Raw genomic sequence first — 22,536 nt, 5'->3', positions numbered from 1 at the left:
ACACGGAGTGACCCATATATCGATTATTTCTATTATTTCTCCAATTTCTTGCACTGTTACTATTTTCTCATCAAATGAGCATGGCACATTTGATTTTTATTTTATTTTATTTTATTTATTTACTTACCTACTAATGAATATTAACAAAAATTTTGTTGATGAGGTTAACAATGAATATGTGTATTGTACATTGCATTGGAAACAAGCATCTGCTAAATGACTAGTTCCTGTTGGTCATTTGGTTTGCTTTGAGAGTTGACAGACAAAAGTGCACTTAGACACACATACACACGCTTCTACTTGTACACATTAACTACAGTTTCTCTTGCATGCTTTCAGTTGTGTAAAAAAAGACCAGTCAAACCACACACACACACACACACACACACACACACACACACACACACACACACACACACACACACACACACACACACACACACATACTTCCACACAAAGCTCCTTGGAGGAGACTCTGGCAGTGATATGAATCTCTTAAAACCCTCCCTTGGTCTTTTGTCTCTGTTGAATAAATCAGCGCTTTAGCCTGACTTTAGCAGTTTAGCGGCGGGTAATTTCAGCACATTCGCCCCTCCCGCTCTCCTCCGAGGCCTTAAATGAGTTCTCAAGCTGCCGTTGAACATAGCATAGCGTGTTTAAAAGATCACAGGGCGATTAGCTACTCCTCTGTGCTCATGTCTAAAAGCGCTCGCCCGTGCCTTTAAACAGACTCCACTCATTCCTGAAATCCTGTAGCACTGTACCACTCTAACTGCCCTGTACTGCCTCACAGGGAAGATATAGCTTTCCCCATGAGCCTTGGTGTGTGAGAAATTGTTAAAACAGCCTGTCTCCACTGTGTGTTGACAGACGTGTAAGAGCTCTTGTAGCTCTGCCGTCAGTTTTGAAGGCTAGCCTCACAGTGACATAATAAGCTATGACAAGCTCATCAACTCAGAACTCCACCTGCTGCTCGCGCACACGCACACACATGCACACACAGACCACATGTGCATGTGGATGGATTGGCCAACAGTATCTTCATTTGCAGAGTGGAAATATGGAATTATACACATGGCAGTGAGGTTTAGATACAGGGCCGAGCAGTTTGCAAATACATTGTTATAAAAAAGAAACCTTTTCCCAGTGAGAGATATATATATATATATATATATATATATATATATATATATATATATAGTCAAACCAAAAATTATTCATTTTTGATTTATTTTTATTAGTGAATGCAGGACACTATAGTTTATTTATGTAAGTGAGGATAGCAAAATAAATTAAACTGTGACATATTATACCCAAAAATTCTTCATACAGTGGACTACCGGTAAAATTGATAAAAATTTGGAACCAAAAATTAATCGGACACTTTGACCTGACCATGTTTTGCTTAAGTGTTATCTGACATAATTATGATTATTTTTTTCTGACCCACAGTTTAACTCTGAGATCTTGTCATATTTTATTACCATTTTTTTTAAACTATGAATAAACTGTATTAATGAATAAAATGTTCAAGGTGTCTGGGTAAATTTTGGTTTGACTGTGTGTGTGTATATATATATATATATATATATATATATATATGATAAAGAGCAGCTTTCACATTTTGATAACATAATATTTTTTGTGTTCCACAGGAAAAAAAAAAAAAAAAAAAACTAAAAAAAAAAAGTTTTTGAGTGACATGAGGGTGGGTAGATGATTTTCTATATTAAGCAAATGTTCTACAGAAGGTGTGACTCAATTGGATGGACCAAATTTAGACATGTTCATGTTCTGCCACAGCAAGAAAGAAAAATACACTTGTTAAAGACATAATTATTTATTAAATTGTGAAAAGTATAATTGTCACTTTTTTAGATGTGTCATTAAATATCTACTTTGCTTAAAAATCTGAAGGAGTGGTTTACCTTTTTATCTTTTAGCTAGTCACATTTTGTATCAGTTGCAGTTGACTGATTTCAAGGTTCAATCAGTAATTATTATTTTTTCTTTATTACACAAAGAAATGAAAAGCAAATGAAAAAAAAAAAAAAGTCAGGTGATGTACATTCAAATGAGATGAAGACTGTCAAATCAGTAGCTTAAAAACATGGAGTTTACATAGAGTGGGTCGCCTCATGAAATCACGACTAGCTAAATACTGCTCGGTTTATCTTGGTAATCATTCAGGTTTGTGGACAGTTCCACTTACTGAATAAATTAATAATGGCTCACTGCAAATAGAGCAATTCTACACTGTCATCGGAATCATATTGCCACCTTCACAAAGCTAGGTGTCAGTACAAGACCAAGACAACAGTCATATCAGCCAGCACAACATAAACAAAAATTTACCGAATATGCATCTTTACGATATATCTGTAGACCGTTTTAAATGAGGAAGGGTTATTCTGTCTTACATTTGCCCCCTAATCTCTGTAACTCATTGAGGCCACATTCAAAAGCCATAATATGGAAGTGAAGGTCTTTTGATACCATCATTTTTCCTTCAGTGACACATTTACTGTGCCTTGATGTATGTTTAGGACACCGTTTGTGTTATATTATTACTTCCTCCACATTATTACTGTCCCATTCATAAATGTTTCCTCTGCAAGTCAGAGGAAAGCACACTTGTCTCTCGGTGTGTTTTGCTGTGTTTGACAGTCACACTCAGCTCATTCACTCTCTGTAACCTGATTTCACGGCTGCAAGTACACCATGCCCTGCGGCCTGAAGGGAGCTCTCACCTGTGAGAGAGAGAGATGAGTCCACACATTTGATGTGGTGTAATGATGGCTGTGGCAGAACGTACTGTAGCAGGAGTGTGTGTGTGTGTTTGTGTGCGGCCACCATATGTGGCCAGGTGCTGTTCCCGATCCCACCTGTCCTCAGCATTACCATAATCAATTTAACAGGACAGATTAATAATCAAATATTCAGATGATGATTGCTTTTGGACTTAAGCTAATCTCTTAATGCCAGTGACCGTCCTATTCTGTGTTTTATCAGCCTGTTGCTGTGGCTGTCGCTCACGTGTATACGTACAAATCACTTTTGAGGTAGTCTTTGCATTGTATGTGCTTGTGTGTCTGTATTTTTTGGCAGTATACAAGTCGAATTTCTTTCCTTTTTCTTTTTCACAGCCCTTAGGTGCATGTGTGCGTGTGTGTTTTGTGCGATTCTGTATAAATCTCTCGGAGCACATCAGTTATGCTTATGAATGCAAAAACAGCTCATTGACTCTGAATTGTTTTCTTAGCAGTTTGGTTAGGAATATAAATAGCATTGCATCTATAGCAGACCCCAAACTGCTATTCATTTAGACTTGTGTGTTTTTGTTTGCGCGTTTATGCACGTTAAAAGAGTTGAACGGAGGAACTAAGAGAGAGAAATCTCTTAGCGAGGCATTATCAAATGTTTTCACTTGAAAAATCCAATGCGCCTTTCAGCATTGAGTGGAAAAGAACATGTTCTGACTCTCACCCTGCCTGCTGGAATTAGTCAAAAGACCATTTTTAGTAATAAATTATGCATTGAAACAAAGAGATAGCCTCTTTTTTTGTTCCCTGTGCGCACGGGCCGCCTTGGCAAATGCCTTTAAAAAAATCTTTAAAATTGTCCATTCAACTCAAACTTACTGAGTGTAGCAAAAATGTCAAAGGCATAAAGTCAGCGAAGATTGAATAAAATAATGGGAGGAGACAGATTAGTCATGCAGAGAGCCCACACAGTCTTTCAGGCCGGCACAATACCACTTTTTATAAGCGCTCTATCTACACAATGGCGCCGTTCAATATATCGAGGATGATACATGGTCAGACGTGTAATCTCCCTTTGATTCCTCGCACTCATTCATTCCGGAACCTTTTCAGGACTGACACTGATGAGCTCCAGGCTCCCGCGGCTCTCCGCACAGCCAGCAACCTTCTTTAAGAGTTCATTATGTAGGAACATGGAGGATAGGTGTCTTCCTCCGTGACCCCTCCTTTCGCCGGGCTACTATCTGATGTCACGCGTTCCCTCGTCATCCGTCGCTGCCGTTAACGACGGGCCCGTCAGCGGATCCACGGCTCTGACGGAACATTAGGTGCCACGGTATGAGGGCTTTTGGGTGAAGATGGAGTAAGCGAACACTCCACTCAGAATAACACAAATCAATCAATCCAACCCGGCCTTCGAAATATTCCAAGATGGAGTCATTTCATACATGACGGAGCTCAGACGGAAGACCGACGGGCGCATTGATCACATATGGGGGATCGTTCGTGCCCTATACATACCCGTTCCGGCTAAGTGTTTACCGTGTGTGTGTGTCTCTCTCGTGGCGTTTGGATGATGGAGGAGGGGGAGGAGTGAATCAGTTTCCCTGGGAGACAGTGGGCTGAATTACTGACGGGTTTGTGCACCACTTAACCTAATCTAGCATATGATTATGAGACTCAGTCAGGGGCGCCTCCCTCATACGCTTCAGTGCCAGCCTCCTTCTGCCTGCCGGGCGTGGCATGCATACACACACACACGCACGCACGCACGCACGCACGCACGCACACACACACACACACACACACACACACACACACACACACACACACACACACACACACACACACACACACACACACACACACACACACACACTCTCTCTCTCTCTTTCTAAAAATAAACCTCACCTCCTGTACAAGCGGCAGTGTTTGAGCCTACCTGAGCAGAGTGAATGAGGGCCGCTAAATATTATGACTGCCTTGTGTCCTGCAATAATTGATTCCCTCACCTCACACATGCATATACACACACACACGCACACACACACTGCCATTTACTTCCTCCGCGCTGTTCATTTTACAAATTCTATAACCTTTTAGAATTTCTTTCTGTGGAGAAGATTGCTGCCTGGCCTCAGATTCATTATGGTGATTGAATCCTCTTCAATAGAAAACTGTTTAAAGAAGAGAGAGGAAGAGAGCGAGTGAGGGAGAGAGAGAATGAAGGTAACATGGGTTAAAAGCTTGTCTGGCTGACATAATTCACCTCCACTGAGGCAAACAATCACATCGCATTGTGACCTTCGTATGATAGAAAAAAGGCACTTTTTTTCTGCCTCCCTCTATCATCTCTCACCCATCCCTTCATCTTCCACCGTTTTTGTCTTTGGCATCATGGGCTATTTTGGATTACAGATTAAATATCTAATTACGATCACTTTGCAGTGAGGAATATACTGTAGCGTAAGCCCTCGCTTTAATCATGAACGCAGTTTAAAATCACCCTTGTGTACAATGGGAGATGATATACATATATAATTCTCTCTCATCCTCTACCCTCCCTCTCTTTCCCTCCACTTTCCTTTTTTACACTCATAGCACCTGGACCTACACTATTCATCATGTGGATGACTCCGAACATGAATTAGTTTTCTTTTTTTATGTCAGAGATGAGAGGGCCAGATGGTATAAAATAAAAAAGGCGAAAAAGGAAAAAAAAAGTGGGGAGAGTGAGAAAGAGAAAGAATCGAGGACATAGTCTGCACTCTATGTTATCATAGAGGCACATGCTAGAGCGGGATTAGGCTGGATTTTTAATGCTGTTTCGTTCTGAATTATAGCTTTTCACATGCCCTCCTTTGTCATTTCTTTATACTTCAAACAAGAAATTGTCCAATTCTAATTAGACGATATAATTGCTGCTGGATGAAGCGCCGCCAATCGGACCCTGAACTCCTGCAAGGTGGAGTGGTTTTGTTCTTCTCTCGCCTTTTCCCTGTCAGTCTGTTTTTCCCCCTCCTCTCCTCTCTCGTTTTTCCCTCCGTTTGGTGTTCTTTTTCCCTTTTTTTTTTTGAAAATGAGAAAAAAAGCCCTCTTGAGAGGTCCTGAGGTTACTGTCACGTTATTAGTGCATCACTTGTAGGCAATTACAAACCCCTCCACATCCGTGTACCTGCCGCACGGCGCACTTTATGAGGGACAAGTGCCGACACGACTGATCCGTTTTCACAGTGATTGTGCTGTTCACAGTCTTATCATTTTAGATTTGTTTATTTTTGTCTCTACTTTAAAAAAAACCCTCTTGTGATCATGAAAGTTTGCAGTTTTTATTTTGTTCTTGGCCTTTTTGCCATTTTTAAATGGCAAAACGTAGAGTGACAGGGAGAAGAGGAAGGAATGGAATCAGGAAATGATCCCATTGCTTGTATGAGCACTTTGCTCAATATGTGAAAGTATGTGTGCAGACTGCTAGGCCACAGCTCCAATGTAAACTTCTACATTAATCTGAGCTTTTTTTTTTTTTTTTTTTTTTTACCTGGACAGTCCTAGCTATTTGTCCACCATGAAGGGATTTTAGAAGTGGGCTTCCAGGGCTTAAGCCCCACATATTTTTGTTAGGGATGCACTAAAATTTCGGCTACTGAAACAGCCGAAACAGCTATTTTCGGTTTTAGGCTGAAATGGTTTTGGAGGGCCGAAATCAATGACCGAAACAGACGTTTAATTAGCGCTTCTCTGATTGCATGCCTTGACTGCGTTCAGTGTCCACAACATAGATAAGCAGGGCTCGAATTTAACTTTTTTACTTGGTAGGACTGATGCTCCCAACTTCAAAAAGTTAGAAGCACCAGCAAAAATTTAGGAGCACCACAACTAAAAAGCCTTGTCATTCGCTTGTCCGAATAAAAAAGTTGCTTGTCTGGAAAAAATTGGATTTTTGTGTTGTAAATAAAATTTATTGAAGCAGTATTCTCATCAATGTTCACTCAGCTTCGACATTTAAATCTGCATATTTGTGGTATTTACCCCGAGGGCATTTTTTTTTTTTTTTTTTTACCTTTATAAATTCTTAAATTTGATCAATAAATGCAATTAGAATAATAAGATACTATAGGGCTGTTACCAGTCAAATTAAATAATTTACACTGAAAAATTACAACTGCATTAAATAATGTTATGAGATTGTCTTTTTTTTTTTTTTTTTAATATACACATAAGAAATGTTGGAAAGAATGATTACTTTAAAACATGAAACTAAACCGCCAGTAGGTGGCGGCAGGTGACCGTGTAAATGAGTTAGTAATTGAGTCATTCATTGAAACGATTTGTTCGAACGGATGATTCATTCAATAATGACGCAGTTGTTTATGAATAGGTCATTGATTCTTTGACTCAACCGATTCGTTCAAAATGCTGAATCTTGAATCACGATTGTGTTGTCATGAAATGCGCAATTGTTCTGCTGTGATCTTTGTTTGGAACTATTTTCGCTGCTGAAACAGAACAAAAACAGTCACAATTGCGTCTAAAATGTAAGTGATTTAATTTTAACTACTTTTTACAGTTCATTGAACTGTTGTATGAAATCAGTGATACATTTTCAATCGTGATGTTTTATTCAGGATATTCAGGAAAACTACAGGCTTACTCTTGGTTGTGTAATGTTGCTGAACTGTATCATCTTTTAAATATAAAAACTCAAGTGTTAATGTTGAGTCGTGTGTAACGACACTTTTCATCTTCTCTCTTCAGCTCTTTATATTCTACACGCTAACTCCCTATCACGTGACAATGGAACGCCGTGAAAGGGAGTGATTGATGGCTAATATTAACCAACCTAAAATCTGCTTTAAACTTAAGAACATAAAGATGAAGTTTAATTGGTTGTGTGATAGAACGGTGGACCGGCTACTGTGTCAGCTCACCGCAGGCACATGCTGTGCTGTAATTAGCAAACATTTTGTAGAGAAATGAAAACAGGTCGCACCTCAACAATTATTTGCACTTGCATAAATGCTCCCAAATATATTCTAAGGTCGCACACGTTAAATTTAGGGAGCATATGTGACTAAAATGGTCGCAATTTCGAGCCTTGATAAGCACAACACACTGTAAACCCGAACGCTCAAAATACTTGATTGGTTTGAGTAGGACAAACTTAAATTGAACAAATTAGTTCAGTTAAATTAGCTAACTGTTATGAGTATTTAGCACTTTCTTTTTGTTTTGAGTTCACAGTACTAAAATATTTCAAGTAAACTGAACTGTTTCATTGTTTTGAGTTGTATGAACTCATTTCTTTTAATTTAGACTAACTTAAGTTTAACTGAAACTGGGCTAGGATTTCTATTTCCCAGCTTGCTTTGTCCATTGCACTCGAAAGGGAGAGTAAATGCCAAAATTAAGTGTTATATAATGTTTTTTTTTTTTTTTTTTTTTTTGCAAGATTAATAGTAAGTTAGATTTAGTAGTGATTAATGTTTTGTTATGCTAATTTAGAAGAGTTTCTGTTAATGTGGGTTTTTGGAGAGTTACCATCATGGTGACAAGTGGGGTTTACATTGGGTTATTAGGGTTTACAGTGAAGAAAATAACTCATTTGATTTGCAAGAACTCAACATAAAAATTTAATTAACAAACTTTTATGTTAATTGCTATTAAAATGTATGAGTTAGCTAACTCAGAACTTCAGGGTAGGAGCAATTATCATGCATGAGTACTACAAACTCAAAACTTGGCAGTTCTGCTTACTTAAAATTGGGAACATCATAACTGACATAAAACTAACATAAAAATGATGTATCTGATTACCTCAAATTTTTTAAGTTAGCCCAACTTATTGAGGATTTAAACATGTCAGCTGTGTAGACACTAGCTCTGAATTGACAAAGTTAATAATGAACAATTTCTTAAATCTAAACTCTTTTAGTCTGTGCTGTTTTGTTGATGCGCAGTATGAACAAAACTTCACTAAACATTTGTTTTGTATTCCATCATTCACCCAAAGATGTCCTCATACACACAGAGTTTTGTGTTAAACCTCGAATATCCACTATCCACAGTTGTGCAATGTCTGATTCGACAGGCATGGTCGCTTGTCTGTGCCGATCCTGAGGTCAGACCTGTCGTGTCAGACGAGTTGAGCTGACTGACAGGAGGAAGTAGATAGGATGCAGCCCTCGTTAGGAACGTCTTTCCGGTCCGTCCACAATGTCGGACCCACCAGCGCAGAGCGCTCATAGTCAGGCCGATGCCGTCACACCATCAATCATCATTATAAATCCTGCATCGTCCCTGCTACATTAACTTGGCGACCTGCGCACCCTGTCTCAATTAAACATCTGATGAATATACGGCTCATCTACGCGGACTGTCAACCACCCGTCAGTCAGCCTCCGACGAGAATGCGCTTTTATTTTTGGACCGGATGCCAATAACGGCTCTGGGACTTAAACAAAAACATCTTCCTTCAAAGTTATTGTGAGCGGGAGGAGATTGTTTGCTCAACACTAAAGGGGGTTAAGGCAGGCTTTGGCAGGGAAAGAATGGGCCAACAGAGACCCAGAGCCCCAAATCAGGAAAGTTTTGAAGCATTGTTTTGAATCTTAACAAGAGGACTGAGACATGCAAAAATAATTTTTCTTTTTCTTTTTTCCCCGGCTTTGCATTCAATGTATCAACGCATGTAAATAGCATCTTAACACTTGATGCTATTTTGAAAAGCACTTGGCCCCTGAGGATTTCTAGTGAGTGAAGCAATTTATCCACGAACAGGTGCATTTTTAATGCTTTTATACAATCAGATGAGCATTTTATATACAGACGCTAGTGTTTCTCTGTCTTCTTTTTTGATTGCCGCACTCCTTTTATTCTTATTTTGAATTGATGTAGCCTTTCTAATTAAACTTGGAGAGAGATGTTAATTACCTAACAAGGTCACCTTTTTCTGCCACCATATTCAGCATTGCTCTCCTATAGTCTTCCTCTCCCCTGTTCCACAGCCTAAAGGAGATTTGAAGTGCGGTGTTAATTGCCTATCCCTGATCCCATTTCAACTTTTGCATCTAACTCTTCAAGTGCCATATTTAGACTGTAAAGGAGGATTATTGGTATGTTGTGCTATTCTGCGCTCCTGCAACTCACACAGTGTGTCCAGTCATCACAAACTACTGCTTTTTGTGGGAACTCCTAAGATGCAAAGAGAGAGTGGGAGAGAGAAAGGGAAACATGATGGTTGTTGTAAAAGGTGTCAGCTGTAGCAGCATGCAGCTGGTGGGCTTGTATGGTGGGAGGATGTAACATGGGTGAGATATGGTCTTTTGGAGAAAATGGGGTTTTATCATATGATACAAGGAGGCATGTGTCTGTAACTCATAATTTCATATGGCCCACACGCTTTCCTAATGCACAGAACTGCCAGCACATTTTTGATGCTTCTCACAGGATGTTGCATAACTCTTTAGAGGTCTCTAGGCTACATGTTAAAAGACTAAACAAAAATAAAATCCACACAGATTGTCAAAAATGGTTAATTCTGATCAAAAAGGCTCTTGTTTGCAAACTCCGAAACTGTAGTGAAGGTGGGTGTAACACTTTTTGTGTAACTGTGAATAACTCTGGGAGTTTGGGTGTTAAATCTCTCAGATTTTAGTGTGTGTCTGTCTGCTACAGATATTGTTATGTGTAATATGCTTACTAGAAAATTACAAATAAATACATTTGAAAACATCAGGCTTCATCTTCTGGCTGATACTGTAGCCTACAGAGGCTAAAGATGTTTTCTGTCACCTGCTGTGAAACTACATCAGTGGTTCTCAATTGGTTGGTTGTGATCAAAAAATGGTTATGGGCTGTAGGAAAAAAAAAAAAAAAAAAAAAGCTACATGCAAATAATAAAATCCCAGGGACTAGGAATGTCAAAAGTAACGGTTGGAACTAAAATAAAAACAAAATACTGTTAATTGAAAATAATTGTTTTTGTTATTAACATTATTATGATGCAATTAAGTAATTTGAAGTAAAAGACTGAGTTCCATAACATATTTGTTGTTGCTGTGGTTTTGAAATTGGTAGTGAGAACTGGAAAATTAAGCATATAATCATGCATAGTTAGAATAGTTAAACAGGTTTATTAACTTCCAGTCAAACTTTCTGCTTGGTAAAATGGTGAATACTAATTAAATATTTTGCCCAGTGTTTCTGGTAAATCAAACTTCTGTTTTTGTTTATAAGCCTGTGCAGTTCCTGGAAATATGAATTCATTTCATTTGGGATTTTATCAGCATTTTTGGGCCATTAATTGTCTAATGTAAAGTCTGGGTCTTGAAGCAAAACCAGTTGAGAACCACTGATTTATAGTGTCAAAATCAAGAAAAAGAAGCTAAATAAATGCGTTTTCACTTCAGGTTAGTTTTCACAAATTTTATTCCTCACCTTCTCAGTCAGGTACTATAATTGCTAGCTGTTATAGAATGGTGGTATGAGATCATCATGAATAAAATGCATCTAAATATACTTGAACAACAACTTTTTCCATCAAAAATAAATTTAGATTACCTCTAAACACTGAATGCTTACACAAGTGATGCTTACAAAAAATTTAACATGAGCATTAACTTGTTTTGCTACAAGCAGGTGACTGGCCTGTTTTCAGTCAGGTGTGGAGGGCTGGACAAACACAAAGAGATGGAGGAAGAAAGCTGGAAGGGTGGAAATTAAGTGTGTAATGTGAGGCTGATGTGATGAGATTGTGTGTGGTGACCTCCTCCGACAGGTCTCCATCCTTCGTCAGCCTGACTTCAGCCACCATCACCTCTGTTTTTTTTTTCCCCATCCCACCATTTATCCGTTTCCCCTTGTGCTCAATCACTCTCAGCTCCCAGCTAAATAAATGCAGAATAACAATTATTGAAAACACAATTAAAATCTGTTAATCAGATTATTTGTTGTGGATAAAACCTTTAGGATGGCTTTGACAGCTTAAGGGGGGGAAGCTGCACATATTTTAGCAAAAATTGAAAAGATTATGATATGTCCATCCTAATGGTATAATCTCTTCCAAAAAAAACAAAAAAAACAAAAAAAAACCACTAATAATTAACCTGACTTAATACTGTATCAAGGCCATGGGTAAGTATGGGAAACACTGTTCGTTCATATTCTCATGGGGGGGCCGATCTGTTTTTTAAGTTGCAGGTTTTTACTGTAAACAAGTATTTAAGTCTTAAGAGCATACTCCAATTTAAAAGGAAATAACCACAGTTAGGGATTCAAGAGGCCGTGCACCTGCAGGTTGGATGCACATGCCTTATTGCACTCATATATGTGTTGTCAATCATGTGACAAGAGGCTGAGAGAGGAAAAAAAAAAATCTTAGCAGACCTCAGCTGGGTATTATTTAGGTTTAAATCCATGCTTTGGTTGGAGCAGCTGGTAATTGCATATTGTGGGGCAATTAAGATATTTAGCATTAAGCAGAATAAGCCAGGTCAAGCACCCCACCTTCTCTAGTCTCACCGCCATCAAATCAAAGCCGTGGGCATCTCTCTGGCTCTCGATTTTGGTGTGTATCGCTGTGTTTATTTCTGCTGAAAAGCCAGTTTAGTTCATTTGTGAGTCAGCTGGGCAGAGCGGGCCCATTTCTCTTCTTTCAGGCATTTTTTTTAATATTATATTATTATTATTAAGATCAGGCGGCGCACAACAACAGCCGAGGAATCTATTATTCATTAAGTGTAACCAATATAAAATTTAAAACAGTATTTTTTTTTTTTTAGTTAAATTATGTGAGGTCAGCATAATATTCTGCCTATTACTTATATCTATATCATCTTTGCCTTAGTCAGCTCTATTTAAATATGCAATCATTTACAGCTTTTGACTCTATGTGTGTGCGCACCCAATTTCCAATATTCCTCTACGCACTTTTTATGCTGACATCAATGGCAAGCTATTAAAGACAGTATTTCATTATTGGTTCCTCGTCCCCAGTGGTTATTTACAATCCTATATATACTAAGCACTGATATTAAAGGAGACCATTTTAATGAGGTGCTATCTGCCTTAGCAATATGTCTTTCTCTGAATGAGATTGTGTTTAAAGATTTTTATCAAGAAATGGCTGATCGCTGGGGTTATGTTTTGTCCATGAAATATGCATTTCATATCTCTTTCATTTCATTAACATAATTTAATTTGTGCTTTGCATTCTGTGCATAATACATATTTGATTTACAAAACAAATATTTCCATTAGAAAATGAATTTCATGCAGGCATAAGGCAGAACTGAATGATGTATTGTAAAGAAAGTAGAGAGAGCGAGAGAAAGAGAAAGAGAGAGAGAGAGAGAGAGAGAAAAAGAATTGTATTATCCTCAGAGCGCCTTGGCAAAGAAAAAAAAATACTCAATAGACTTCTAGTGCGTACGAGTGTGTGTCCCTGCGACAGTGTGTGTTTATGGATGTCTGTATGTCTAGGGATATGTACTCGTACGCTGTATACGCCTGTGTCTCCAGTATGTAAATGCACATTAGGACGGCTATACTTGCAGTGAGTATATTGCATTAAGTTTAAAGCAATATTACTCAGATTGATTTACATTGTTTTCTATGGCCGCCTCTCCCCTCTACGTTAGCTAAGTGTTCCGGTGGCAATGTGGCGCTTTGCTTTTTATTATCAGTAAAATATGGTTGATATTAGAAAGATATATCTCTCGGCTGGGTAGCACAAAGGAAGAGCACACATCCATTTTCATTTGGTGCCAGTTTTAAGGGTTGCGCCGGAGAACATACTACACGTAGTATTTCACAGCTTAGCGTATGATGTACATCCTCAGGGACTTTGTTTCTTTGCCGGCCCGTTTGAACGCAGAAGCCCGCCGTGTGTCAGTTTAAGAGGTATTAGCCGTTGCTTTAGTTTGCGAAATCATTTCCTTTTAACTCCAGCCTGTGATAAATTATGGAGTCCACCCCTCTACATTTCCTTTCCTCCTCTTCCAAGGGAATGTTACTAGTTTTAATTAAAGGACTGCACCTTGCTAGTTTAAAGGATATCAGTGGCTGTGTGATAAGTTGCAGGAGCTCAGGGCTTTGGATAACAAGAAGCATTTTAAGTGGCCCTGACGAGTTCATATTAATTTGGCTTATCGCGCCTGTAAAAAAAATCCAGGTAGCATTGAGGCAGATCCCGGCTTTAATGAGCTCAAAAACGTAAAGTCGGTGTCAGAACACTCCACTTTTTTATTTCAAAGGGAGTAGGAAATAACTTGTCAAAGCTAAAAGCCAAACAGTAAGATCTATGTTTCAGAGGTAACTAGTATTAGCAGGGATTTCGGGCTCGTCTGACATGCCGTACGGAAGGGAGGGCTTAAAATAGAAGTCTCAGGTACGCGGGAGTGGGGCTTATACCTGCGCGCAGTCTCTGCTGCCTTCGCTGACGGTTAAAGAAGAGCGATGAGAGGATCTTTGAGCTTTTAAAAATCTCCTCTTTTCCATTTCCTCTCCCTATAGTTATGCCAGAGAGGTGATCGCCCGCCCGGCTACTGCTGAGTCCCTGCTTTGAATCTGTGACGGGTGTTTTTAAACTTCGCTTGAGCGAGAAAGAGAGATGGAGATCACACGATGGCTCTGAGGAGTTGACGAGAGTCTTAAGGTGGCTCTGTAAAGTTAAGCCTTCTCTTGTGTCTGTTCTCTCAGCAGTTCAAGGCCAAATCCAGCAGGAATATGAATACATAAAGTGGATATAAAAAAAAAAAAAAAAAATTCCAAGATGATCATTTAGGTTCTGCGAGTAAAAACATCTGCACTCTGTAAAGTTTGGCATCAAGGAATAACCCACAACCGTGAGCGATTTAGCCTTTATTCTCACACCTTAATCTGTTGTTCATGACAGAAGGGACTGTGTTTCTATCTTAGCAGATGGGGAGACAGGTAACTTGGCATGTTTGTTAACGTCGCCAATGGTAGGAAAGCAGACAAAGAGAGCGAGAGACAGGGGAAGATGAGAGGAGAGAGGAAAATCAATCTAATACTGCAGAACTATCAGATCACATGAGATGATGGATTCTTGGTCGCAGCATTCAGCCGCTGTCTGCCGAGCTGTGCAAATCAATTCAAACAGACACAAAGAGTAAACACACATTCTGCACCACAATAGGAAATTGAAGCAGAGCCTCCCTTTTTAAAATATGCCTCTACATATTTGTTTTGTGGATTACCATTCTGAAATGAAATTTGAACAGTTACTTAAAATAATATGCAAAAGATATTTCCTGTTTTGCCGCCCGCCCCCTCCCCAGTGTTTGTCGGAGATGTGGGATAGCTGCGACACTGGCGTCAGTGTAAACACCACATGCGTGTGTTGTCCTGGTGATTATTTTTCATAAACATTTTCCGAGGTTTATCCTTATTGCAGAAGGTTTAGATATCATATTTTATTTGTTTTTGCACTGTTGAAAAAATATTTTTCGAAAATTGAGCCTGTGTTTGTGTTCATGCCAGTGGACTCAGGTTGGAATGGACAGCATTTTCCAGGGACAAGAGGCCATTTAAGTTCTGTTATAAAGTTTTTGTATTAGGAGCCATACAGATTTGAAACAGATCTAATTGAACTGTGTATGCTTCTTGTTCACATTACAGGATGAAGCAGTTTTGTAAGGTCAAACTTTAGCAGACACTCATTAAAAGGCCTTTGACATTTAGTGAAAGATTTCTTTCAGTTGGCCTACATGACTGATGCAGAAAACATTAAGCGTGAACACCAGGATGAGGTTCTTTAAGTCATGAAGTACAACATGACTTAGTCAGGCAAAGCATAAAATATGTCCATAAGACATGTTCTTAAGTACAGCCGGGAGCCATGAACACGAATAAATTCACGTTCGAGAATGTGCACCAAGTTCAAAAAAAAAAAGTGTACTTTTCAAGGCCGTTTACATAAAAACTTCTTATGCGTTTTGACTGTTCATTCACACAACAATGGCAAACACAAACTTTTGCAAACGGGTTTCAAAGTGCCAGTTTACAATACCCTTATCATCTCTGTGTAAAACTACAAAAACGCAAATCTGTGTTTAGTCTATAGACCTTATTTACCAGAGAAACAAGCGCGCCGCCATCTTTATAAAATTGTCTTTGAACTTCCGTTTTGCGGTAGCTCTGTACATTTTATAGCATCGCTGTTAAAGAATAATTAGTTGGTTAAGTGGATTTACTTGCTGTAGAGTTAATGAAAGTTATCATGAGCATTGTTATGTTTAAAGCAGATGTCTAAACAAATGTCAGTAGATCGGGAAGATTTTAAAACGAGCAGTTCATTCATAAATGTAATATCGCTGTGGAAATACAAGCCGGAAGTCAAAAGACAACGAGCGCAACGCTGAAAAGGGGCGGGGCTACATAAGGTCTATAGGCATTAGAGGTTGCACCGACTAATCGACTTAACACTTTAACGCTCTGCCATGATGACGCTTTAAGCACGACATTAAATAGTTGCTGATCATGGCCTATAGAGGGCGCAACAGGACAAAAACCTTTGCGCTCCGTATCCTACAGTTAATGACAAATAAATGCATACTCCGAGAGCGCTCCACACAATATGTTTGATTATACCGTCACAAGGCAACCCACGTTCCAGTCTCAGCTCAAGGTCGTTCATACAGAACGCATTTTTACTTTCAAATGCGGGCAGTGGAATAGACACGTTTTATAAAAGTTGAGCTTATTTAAACTTGAGCGCCGCGTTTTTAGAATGCCGTGTCATGCGTGAGACACTGCAAAAGACGCAAGACGCGATACATGTCCGTCTACCGTGCATTTACATAGAAAAACTGTGGAAAAGTAGCACAGTGGAATGGAATGGAAAAATGCATTCTGTGTGAACGGTCCCATATTTGTTCATTAATGACCTCATCATCAACTAGTCGACTCAACTTTAATCACATAAATGTTGACTTTAAAAAATCTGAAGTCATTCAACCCCTAATAGACATGCCTGTTTGGTGCGACTACTCTGTAAAAGAATGTATATGTGTGCAAGCATGTAGTCTTTCGTTACAAGGTGACATTGCTAACTACTGGCATGCATAATACAGTTTTTTTATTCATTTTCGCAAATCCGTGTGAACAGGGATCTTTTTTCTGATAATGTTGTCATCTGTACAAAGAAAAACGTTCTCATTTTTAGTACATTGTTGTCGTGTAAACGTATCCTTATATTTAAAAAATACCTGCATGTAATTACAGCTGTAATTAATTACTGTAGTTACAACTATAATTACACTGTTGACCCATCCCTTACACCTTTACCCACACTTAGACCTACCCATACCACCAAAACTGTGCCTAAACTTACCCGTATCCCACCTCAATAGCAGCAAAATTGTTTTGCCATCCAAAATGAATGCAATAAGTGTGTTGTATCTAAATATTATTATTATTATTATTATTATTATTATTATTATTGATTTAAGTACATGGTAGTTAAAGACACCTAATATAAAGTGTGAATGGCTTGTTAATGGTTCTCATGTACATTCTTTGGCTGATGTGGATGAAACATCACATTAAAATACTCCAGCACTACTACTGAGGGGACTCACTATGTCACTGTTGAGAAATTTGGTCTCATCAACTATCAGTTAATACTAAGTACACACAAATTACATTATTTAAAATATGTCTACAATTGCTTACTATATAGTACACAATAAAACAAATTGGACATAATTTCTGTCACTTGATAAAATGTTACTAAGTATTTGAAACATTACTTTGTTCTTTTAATAATACAAATATTTAGATATTTATCACTTATGTATTTACATTAAATACTGTTGTGAAAACATGTAGGGTAATTTCAAATGTGTAGTTTATAACCTAAACTATCATGTATCATAACATGATTTTGTAGGTACTGTAACCAGGCGGCTAAAGAGAGGACCCATTAAAAGTTCTTTGAGCCAGAGGCTTCATGGAGAACCGATTCAGACGGAGAAGCTGATATCTCACGACACCACTACTGAATTACAGCATGAAAAATATTAGTTTTTACTGAATCAAAATATACAGCGCAACCACTGTCCGATTCCAAAGGAAATGATTTCTATGAGTCAGTTCTTTTAGTGATTATAAGCATACAGCATTACCAGTTCAGTCTGATTATCAAACAAATGAATCTTATGAGTTCTTTTAATTGAATCAAATGAAATGATTGTTCAGTGTGCTTACTGTCTGGCTGTTTATATAACAATGTATAGTTAAATATGCATGCACTTTGTTAGTAGTACTTTATAAATATTAATTAATAAAAGAAATGTTGCCACCTTTTTGTTTTAGTAATACTGTTGCTTAATATTAATAAAAAAACAATTTCATTTGTTGCTTCTAAAAAAGACATGATTAAAAGGTCTGTGTGAGCAGCTTTCACATTTAAAAATAAATAAATAAATAAATAAATAAATATTTATTTATTACTGAAATGATCTCATAATTTGGCAGTAGAATTGCATTTCTTTTTTTATAAATGCATTCTTTAAAAGTGCTACAAGAATCATCAATGGAATCTGTTAAGGAACTAGATTCTTAAAATCTTTACAATTCCCAACCCTAATTTTTTAGCTTTGTCTCCAATGTTGCTGTTAACATCAGAAAGAATCTGTGCCTTTAATAAAGCATGTTTAGCAGTGCACTTTGTGTTTCACTGGGCCACTCCACAAGTCCCCAGTCTGCACACATAATTGGAGAGCTTCTTATGGAAGAATCTGAAGGGCGGGGAACAAAAGCGGACCAATGACTGGGACAGTTGTTGGGGCCAGTGTTGACAGCTAGCAGAGCCGCGTACTGTGGGAGAGAAGCTGTGGCCCTGTCCGCATGCAGAGTGTACTGCATGCAGGTGTCAGGACTTAGAGTCTAATGAGCCTTAATTAGCCCATTTGAGTAATCAGTGGCTTGATTGGTCCTGTGTGCTTAAGTAAACCAGCACATGCTAAGAGTGCTGGTGGGATTCAGGGCATTTCAAGAACACTAGTTCACTCTGTGTAGCTAGTCAAAAAGTGGTTCATCCATTACATTTGTATCACCAGATATAACTTTATAAACATGCACATTTAGCTGAAGTATTGTTGTAAATATGTAGATATTCATGTTAAATGTATTCAAATATGGACAGCTTGGAGATGGACTATTGCACTAATAGAGCCTTGTGTCTCTCCTCTGCTCCCAGCACTCACCTCTTCATTCAGCCACCACTTGACAGCACAGACTCTTCAGAGGCCTGCCTGATGCCCATCAGCATGAAGGACTCAAGTCTTCATCCTCCATCATCACAGCACAAAGACATCTGGACGATTGTCAAGGACATCACAATCTCTGATAGCTGACGTATCCCATGGGGCATTGCAGAAAAAGGAAAGGGAAGTCACTCTTGCGTGAAAAAATACAGTATGGGTGGTGAGTGGCAACATGTATGAAGTAGTAGTTACAACAATGTATCTTTAAGACTGATTATAATCTGATAATCTTGCTACTTTTAGTCCTTTCAAGCTCTGTTAATGCAGTTTCCTTGCAGTTGCTGACTACTGTGTAGCTGCTTATGGACACTACATGTTTCCAGACTTACAATATTATTTTGTACTTTGTAATACTTACATCTAGACTTTAGGTGTACAACAGCATGACACAACAGTTCCCTAACACAGTGTTTCCAAGCTTTTTATGTACCCTTATAGCCCCATAAGTGAGGCTCAAGTGTTCCTTCATCAACAGCAGAAAAAATGTTCCATATTAACTTGTATGACATCATTTAATTATTATTGTTTATTATTATTATTATTATTAATAGTAGTAGTAGTAGTAGTAGTAGTAGTAGTAGTAGTAGTAATTTTATTTATTTTCACTATTGTTACTAATCATCATTTCTATTTATTAGTTTATTATTTTAATTAGTTATTGATTAATAATACTACTAATAAATATTGATTGATTTATTGATTGCTTATTATCTTAATTCTTTTTATTACTATTATTATTTACCTGTAACACAGCTAATATGCACCCTTTTAGGGGTAGATGAGGTGCAAATATGTGTCAGGCTGATGTTAAAAGGTACCCTGGGCGACGCTTGCACAGGTGCAAGCACCAATCACAGAGATTCAGTATTTGTCTGATGAAGCATTGTTTCAGTACTCTCATGCCCTCAAACTGAGATGTTCAGCCTCTCTCCCTTGTGTCGCATTTTTCTGGAAAAACAAGGAGATGTTTTGCTCTATAATGGGCTGAAAGCTGTAGATTTACACTTCCACCTTTTATTTAGATGGTCATATCTTCTCCCCATAGCCAACAGCATAAACTAATCCTGTATTGCATTTCAATATAATGATATATAGAAATGGTGATTACCCTGTAATTCAATTGCATGGTAATCAAATTGTAGTAATGGTGCTTATTTGGTACCCCAATTTATAGTTTTCCCAGAAATCATTAAGCAATTTACCCTTCAAATCTACTTTGAATATGCGTGAGCACAGACGCACACACGCAGACTAGTATTATGGTGTATTATATGAAGCCCCAGCTGTTTGAGAGGATGATGGTAGCAGAAGGACTCTTGTGAGAGTCATGGGTAAACAGAAAGAGTCCTGGCTGTCTTATTCTGGACACAGACTCCTCCCTGTTTGCCAGGATTGGGATAAAGATGCTGGAATCAAAAGACGGCACTGAAACATATCCAAAGTTTGAGCCACATGTGTTTGCCCTTAACCTCAACAAAGCCTGTTTCCGAAAGTCTGGAATATTGGCCTATCGGTACATTTTGGAACATTGTGAGGAGGGGCTAAATCTACAGAGCCTTTGCAAGCACACTTGTTTTGTTTGTGCCATTTACTTGGTGCGTGACTGCAGCATGTCAACAGCCTAATGTAATCGCTTACTTTCTGTTTGCTTTCATAAAGGGTTTTACATGCATTAAATGCTGTAATGAATCAGGTCCACGGATAGAGTTGCCTAAGACCCTCCCATCTGCGCCTCTTTTCGAACTTTCTTAATGTTGCGTCACTTCAGGCGATCATTTGGGATGCATTAATTGCATACAGCTGTAAAGCATTACCTACAATTCAGTGTTACCTGAATAACACACTGGGTGCCAATGCCACTCTCACGCTGTAAAGAGCCCTCATAATACTACTGGCATTGTGGATATGCACGACGTGCCATTCGACACAATATCAGTGTTGTGATTTCTGCTCCATATAAGCCCGCTATCCCAGATCCCCCAATTGCCGAGGCATGGCCGGTTCTTATGCTCCCTTAAAAGCCGCACATGCAGGCTAAGTGTCTTCTACCGCCCAGGGCTGCACAACATCCACTTAGGCACTGACAGTGCGCGATAACCCAATCTCCAGGGGGCTTGTGGCGGAGACTGATCTAACAGACTCACAGTGATGTGATGTGAGCCTCATGTCTGTGTCCGTGGTGGGCATTTCATTTCTTTCTTTCTCTGTCTGTAACTGCCAGAACAGCTGTATGTCTTTTGGAAAACTCTGCCTTTGATATGTTTGGAGTGAAGGCGAAACCACTCATTTCTCACTAGGAGGATGGAGAGTGAGCTGAAAGCTCTCTGTCTGCACTTCATAGTGACAGAATAGTAGGAAAGAGCTTGAAGGGAGTGAATGTGTTCATGTATTATGAAATTAGTTTGCTGTTAGGGATGAGTGGACTGCTAGTTTCACCAATGACATTCAGGAAAGACATTCCTCAGGAGTTCCGTTAGTGCTAGTTTTTGGATGTGTACTTATGGACTTCTTTTTTCTGTAGAATAGTTTACATTGTACTTGTGGCCTAATCACTGTTCCGATACTAGGCACTAGTCTTTGGAGCCATTTTTGAGTGAAACCTTTATAAAACTAATATATATATATATATATATATATATATATATATATATATATATATATATATATATATATATATATATATATATATATATATATATATATATATATATATATATATATATATATATATATAAGAAAATAGTCTCTGCCAATCCAGATGTTAGCATCACCCTGGGGCTGGATTCACGAAATATTCTTAAAAATTAAATTCTTCTTGTCTGCCATTTTCTTCTTGTTTTCTAATTTAAGAAAAAATATAAGAATATTTTGTATTCCCAAAACCTTTTTTTTTAAAGAATGTTCTTATCCTTTTTTTTATGATTGTTCTTAACTACGGTGGCTGAGAGAGCTCAACACACTGCAGCTGAAGAAAACACATGCAGATAGAAAAAACACCAGCAAATTATGAAAACTTATTCATCAGTTTGACAACACATGATCTGCAAATATTCACAATGCAATCCAAATACAGAAACACACTGCAGAAGTTCACAATGCAACCAAATACAGAAATGCGCTGCAAATAACACAGACCACAACGGAAATGTTTCAAAGGGACCCCAACAAGTGATGAACCTGGCTGGGACATGCTTATTGTTCAATGTCTACTCATCAGTGGTGTTGTCGATGACCTGAAAGGTGTTTTTTTTTTTGTTGTTGTTGTTGTTGTTTGTTTATTTTAACATCCTCATCATATGTATGTTGTATTTGCAGCGCATTTCTGTATTTGGTTGCGTTGTGAACTTTTGCAGAACACATGTTGTCAAACTGATGATGTTTTTTTTGTTTTTTATTTGCTGGTGTTCTTTGTACAAACCCGATTCCAAAAAAGTTGGGACACTGTACAAATTGTGAATAAAAAAGGAATGCAATAATTTACAAAT

At 38.2% G+C, this 22,536-nt stretch overlaps 1 protein-coding gene across 6 annotated transcripts in view; it reads left to right on the top strand.

The window, feature by feature from the left end:
• The window catches only part of znf536 (zinc finger protein 536), a 353,575-nt gene that overhangs the window by 82,677 nt on the left and 248,362 nt on the right, over positions 1–22,536 (top strand). For all 6 annotated transcript variants that reach the window (XR_007184222.1, XM_048185231.1, XM_048185229.1 and 3 more), the window contains one exon: positions 18,985–19,211. The gene's annotated coding sequence lies outside the window, so the exon portion shown is untranslated. The remainder of the gene's footprint in view (positions 1–18,984; positions 19,212–22,536) is intronic.

The sequence above is a fragment of the Megalobrama amblycephala genome, linkage group LG3 (genome assembly GCF_018812025.1).
Source record: "Megalobrama amblycephala isolate DHTTF-2021 linkage group LG3, ASM1881202v1, whole genome shotgun sequence".
Classification (NCBI taxonomy): Eukaryota; Metazoa; Chordata; class Actinopteri; order Cypriniformes; family Xenocyprididae; genus Megalobrama; species Megalobrama amblycephala.
Note: the sequence above shows the minus strand (reverse complement) of the source record. Positions and strands in the feature narration are given on the sequence as shown.